The sequence below is a fragment of the Vipera berus genome (assembly GCF_964194415.1).
Source record: "Vipera berus genome assembly, chromosome: 2".
Lineage (NCBI taxonomy): Eukaryota > Metazoa > Chordata > Lepidosauria > Squamata > Viperidae > Vipera > Vipera berus.
Window position 1 is genome coordinate 125519893 of NC_138203.1, and position 6223 is coordinate 125526115.

Genomic DNA, 6223 nt, shown 5'->3' on the forward strand with positions numbered 1-6223 from the left:
CCAGAATTTACAGGATGCTGTCTTTTCACTTCAATTCAGTTAGGACAGCCCATTTGGAACTGGTATCCTGTAAGTTCACAAATTGTCAGTCGTCCATCTGGAAAGCCACCATTTCCTTTCTGTGTATCAGTGTAGGCTTCAAGCCGGTCCAGGCCTTTGGCAACTGCTGGGAAAATGAGCTGCAATGGGAGCAGAGATTCAGTTCAGGAGAAGATAGTGAGGGTTGTCACTACCACTTCAGCTCTGTAAACAAGGATAGTTTGAGAACATATAAAGGTCCTCAAATCACAATGGAAGATTGGACTCCAGATTCTCACTCCTATTCCACCCACAAACACCCTTGTAAAGAATTTTAGTTCACATACATTGAAGTATATTACAATTATTTACAGCAGTAAGCAATTTTGGAAGAATTAAAAAATACAAGGCTGCCCAAGGCTTCATATCTCAGTTCAAGCCTCTGCAAGCCTTGAGCTTGTTGCCAATGAGAGAATTGGTTCGATTCTAAAATTTCATAGGCAGACGCCAATAAGCAGAGACATCCCCACCTTTCATTTTTCCATGAGCGTTCAGTATTGGAAGCATGGAAGCATGGAGGAGAAGTGCATTGGAAGTGCGCTGCAAGTGGCCCATCCATAATGACAGGTTGACACAGGTATGTAAGTGTCATATTCCAACCCTTTCCTTTCCTCACGTGTTCTTAAACAACACACCTAGTGGCCTAGAATTTCAACCCCATAGCTTTTTAAAGATGGCTCTCTGTTGCATCACACTCTTGATATAAGATGGAAAGAGAATCCTGAAATTTGTTGCTTGAAGCATTCACCATTTTCCTACTCAAGTCACACCTGCACATTGGGGCTACCTGCACATTTCTCTGAGAATGAATTGATTCTCAGAGAGGCAGACTGGAAAGGATTATAATTCCTCCTATCTCAATAGTCACCATCTCTGCTTTCCTCCCCCACCCCAACCCCCCAACGAAGCTTCTTTCCAAGACAAACAGGATTTCAGGAGATACAGGTGCAAAGAGAGTTCAGAGGGAATTCACGAACCTACTAACCTAGCCTGTCCCCCTTACAGCCCAACAGCTGGACACTTGCCATTATGAAATGTTTCTGTGGTCTTCAGAACCAGCAAGACAGAAGAGGAATAGAGACACTCTGGTCAGCCAGTGCGTCATTTCAGGTGTTCGAAGCAAGTTGGACAGGAAAGCTGGGCTTCAGCCTCCTAGAAGGGACTGCCAATAGACTGCACTGGATGCTCTTCCTTCTTTTTACCCTTTGATACAGAAGATGTTGCGGGTGAAGAAGGAGAGTGCAAAACTTGGGTTGAAACTTAACATTAAGAAAACCAAGATCATGGCATCCGGCCCTCTCAATTCCTGGCAAATAGATGGGGAAGAAATGGAGGTAGTGACAGATTTTATTTTCCTGGGCTCCAAGATCACTGCAGATGGGGACTGTAGCCAAGAAATTAAGAGACGCTTGCTCCTGGGGAGGAAAGCCATGGCAAATCTAGACAGCACACTAAAAAGCAGAGACATCACCCTGTCAACAAAAGTGTGTATAGTCAAGGCTATGGTCTTCCCAGTTGCAATGTATGGCAGTGACAGTTGGACCATAAGAAAGGCTGAGAGCCAAAGAATTGAGGCCTTTGAACTATGGTGCTGGAGAAGACTCCTGCGAGTCCCTTGGACTGCAAGGCGATCAAACCGGTCAGTCCTAGAGGAGATCAACCCTGACTGCTCTTTAGAAGGCTAGATCCTGAAGCTAAAACTCAAACACTTTGGCCACCTAATGAGAAGGAAGGACTCACTGGAGAAGAGCCTAATGCTGGGAAAGATTGAGGGCAAGAGAAGAAGGGGATGACAGAGAATGAGGTGGCTGGATGGAGTCACTGAAGCAGTAGGTGTGAGCTTAAATGGACTCCAAAAGATGGTAGAGGACAGGAAGGCCTGGAGGAACATTGTCCATAGGGTCGCGATGGGTCGGACACGACTTCGCAGCTAACAACAACAGAAGATCTAAGTTTCCACCCAATGGGAAGAAGTCAAATTCTTTTGTCAATAAAAATATCTCTTGGAGAGCCACTATAATTCAAATCTCCTCTCTAGCGAGAACCTGAAAAAGTTTATTTTTTACAAAGGCTCTCCAGAAGGTTAGGATAGCCAACTAGATCCAAAGATACCCTCAGTTATATGGCACACATGGCTCAAAGCTGTACTGTGATTTATTTGGTAGTACTTTACCATGAGCCCAGCCTATCGTCAACAACTCAACAAATCTGACTTAGCAAACTGTGTTAACCTGACATTAGCTGGAAGAACAGGGACAGAATCAGTCCTGACTCGAGAAAGGCCAAGGAAGTTTTCTGCCACTCATGTGCAACCTCTCCAGAATAAGCCAGTATCTTTTCATAATATTGAACCTGAGAGTGAGATGCTAGGGTTGACTCATACATTTTTTCTTGGAGCCACGGTAAACCACAGTAGGTAAATGTAATTAACCATATTTTGCTCAGGGTACAACTGCCTAGACACAGAGAGGCAAATAGCTTTCTATATCATACTTACACTTGGGTGTGTTTGTGAAGGATGGATGTAATGATTTCAATCACTGATTTAAGCATATACCATGTTTCCCCAAAAATAAGACTGGTTCTTATATTAATTTTTGCTCCAAAAGATACATTAGGGCTTCTTTTCCAGTTAGGTCTTATTTTCAGGGAAATGCAGTACTAAATGCATCCGTCTGGCTGACAATCTTAACTGGGGCTTATTTTGAGGGCGGGGCTTATATTACAAGTGTCCTTAAAAAATTTCCTGGTTAGGTCTTATTTTCAGGGAAACACGGTAGCAACATCATTTAGAGATGCACCTTAAGATGGTCAAACACTTTTTCAAACTATTTCCACCATATATTGCTAAGCCCATTTGATTTGTGCTTAGATTGTAAGCCGCCCTGAGTCTTCGGAGAAGGGCGGGATATAAATGGGATTAAAATAAAATAAAAAAATATATGAGGTCAGTAGCTGGTTTTTAAAGCCTAGCAAGCAATTAAGAATCTCATTACTCAGTCGTTCACCTGCCTAGTTTGTTTTCCACAATCAGAATATTGCAAATTTCAAAAGCTAAAATTAGACACTTGGAGATATTTTTGTGAGCCTGAAAAAAATAATTTATTCTGCAACCTGAAAACTCTAAACTAATTGTTCCAGTATTCAAATGTTACTCGGAGGAACAACTCTCACAAACAATGTGCTCTGTTTGCTTACTGTTCCCAGTCCTTCCAGGAACAGCCAAGGCAGATGGTTGTGTACATGCTGATTAAGCTGCAAAAATGGCTGCGTCCTCCTGTACAAAAGACAGCTTTTGTACAAGCTGTCCACATCCACTTGAAAGGTAAAAATCTATAAGAAAGGAAGACAAAGATCTTGGAGTTATTCACTTACAATGCCTAGGCAGGAAATAGTGCAGACACACACCTACACTCCTCAGAGTTTTACACCAATTTCTATGCAAATTTGTGTCTCCTTTTGTACTCACATAATTCCTTGTTTTAGTAATGCACTCAATCCAATCCAATCTGATTGCTTGGCTGCGGTACACTACTTGTGGCTGAGAGTTGCAGCCTTAACATATTTAAGCAGCAGCAGTCTGGAAGGGACTAATATAGATGAAAATTTCCACCTTCAGTGATCACATCCATGGATGACAAAAGCTTTGCAGTGCTGAGTTCAAGGATTTTAGGTCCCAAGAAGGAAAGGGTCACCTAAGTCTTTGGAAGATTGAGAATTATGAATCTTAATTATATTATGAATCAGGGCTGGAAACATGTCATACAATCCTCCAACTTTGGAGTCAATCAGCCTCTGGAAACTTTGTCCTCTGATAGCTATACATTTTGTGAATAGTCTCCTTTTCCTCACTCCTCATCAATCTTTAAGATCATCCATGGCTGATCTGCTCCCAGGTCTACGACCATGCCTATCAGCTCCAAAAGATTGTTTTCTGTAGCTAGATCTAGCAAAACATTGCTATGTGCCCCAAGAGCCAGGTTTTTTAAATCACCATCTCTCATTTATCACACTGGAACCTTTATAAAAAGTCAAGTTTGAGAGGAAATGCATTTTATCATCCTTCTGAGCTACTCCACGTGTCCTGTCTTTTTAATCTGGAGAGTTTTGAGAGGACTTTTGCTCTCTATTGACATTTTTGGAAGACTGATTTTCTTTGGAATGGGAATGGATGTGTTCTGCTTTTAGTTTTGATTGTTTTTAATATATATGTGGAATATCATAACTGTTGTGTACTGAGTCGTTGCTTGAGAGAAGAGACGAGGTGAGTGAGTTCAGTCAGGAACATTCTTTATTTGCTTGCAGGAACAGAACTGGGGAACTGGGCTGCAAATGCAGCTATTTATACCCTGGCCTCTAGGTGGCGGCCAACAGGTTTAAAGCAACCTATTTCCGCCCTAGAGGCAACCAATGGCGGCACTGGAGATGGGTTGTCTGAGGAGCTGGGAGCTGTTAGCTAGCTTCCCTGCTTAAGCAACCTTCCAGCATTCAAACCCACATGGTACACTCAGTAAAACAAAACCCAATACATTACAATAGCTGTAAACAGGTGGCTTGTATTTTCCTCATTTCTATGACTCCCTTTGACACAAGATAATTTTTTCCACAAAAGGAATACCCAATAATGAGGCTTGGCTTGGCCAAGTTGCTGAAATATTTGTACTTGCCATTTGCTTTGCTATACAACTACTCCTTGACTTACAACCACAACTGAACCCAAAATTTCTGTTGCTAAGGAAGAGAGTTATTAAGTGAGTTTAGCCCCGTGACATTTCTTGCCACAGTTAAGTGAATCACTGAAGTTGTTAAGTTAGTAACAAGGTTGTTAAGTGAATCTGGCTTCCCCCGTTGACTTTGCTTGTCAAAAGGTCACAAAAGGTGATCATATGACCCTGGGACACTGCAACGGTCATAAATACACACCAGTTGCCACCTATCTGAATTTTGAGAGGTGCTACAATGGTTGTGTGAAAAATCATTGTAAGTCACTTTTTTCACTGCTGTTGTAACTTTGAACAGTCACTAAACAAATAGTTGTAAGTTGAGGACTACCTGACTATCTGTTGGGGGCAGATAATCGGGTATCAGTGGGGTCTACTTATTCTATCATGAAGTAGTTGACAGAAAGTTTCTACATTTGGTTTTTTATACAATGCCCAACAAGTACTCTAGAATTGTTTATTCTCAGCCAAGTAAATATAGCAATATATATGTGAATACATGGAACTTTTTATTTCACAATATTGATAGCCCATCTCAATCTTAACAAACTCTAGATAGAGAACAGCAAAGCTTTACAAAATGCATTACCAAAATTTATAATTAGCAGTCAACAATAAAAATCCTCCTGTACCAGCAGCATCCTAAGAGACAAGTACTTGCCGGAGCAGTGCTGCTTTGGCCTGGTTTTGCACAGATATCTGAAGCCTCAGCTTTAATGTCACTGGCTACATTCATACAACTTACTTAATAAATGAATTTTCTAGGTCTGTATACTCAACCAGGTAGCAGCAGCTGGTCAGGTTTGGCCTTTTCCAAATGACTGTATAGCACTTAGATGTGGGACCACCACAGTAATCTTAGAATTATGGGATATTAACTTGAGAAATAAACTAGAAAAGAAGAAAAAAAGTCAACGGCAAGCATCTTCTGCACTGTTGACAAGAAATCCTCAGGCAGATATATTCACAAGACTCAGTCTTCAGTAACCCACTAAGCCAAATGAAACTGGAAATTAACCCTAACTAGGATCAGTTTGCTGTGTGAATAAATTTTCTAAGCCTGGGTTGACTTGGTTAAGTTTGTTGTGTGAACACTGCCATTGTCAATGGGGAAAGTAATTGTCTCATCTTAAATCACCAGAACGCATTTCTTAGCTATCAAACTTGAGTTACAAATGCAGAAATATAAGGTAGAATTTTTCCAAACTACTGATATGTCAGGACTAAAAAAATTCCCCAAACTATTAGAATTCCTCCCTTTAATATTTAATTCACCACAACAGATTTGAGCAAAGAAGTCAGGTGATTTTATTCACTCACATCTGTTGAGATACAGACGGGTGGCTGCTTTTTAGGGGGAAGTTCAACTATCTCCAACTTCAGGAAGCACAGAGGTAAGGAAAATTGGAATCCTATAACCATCC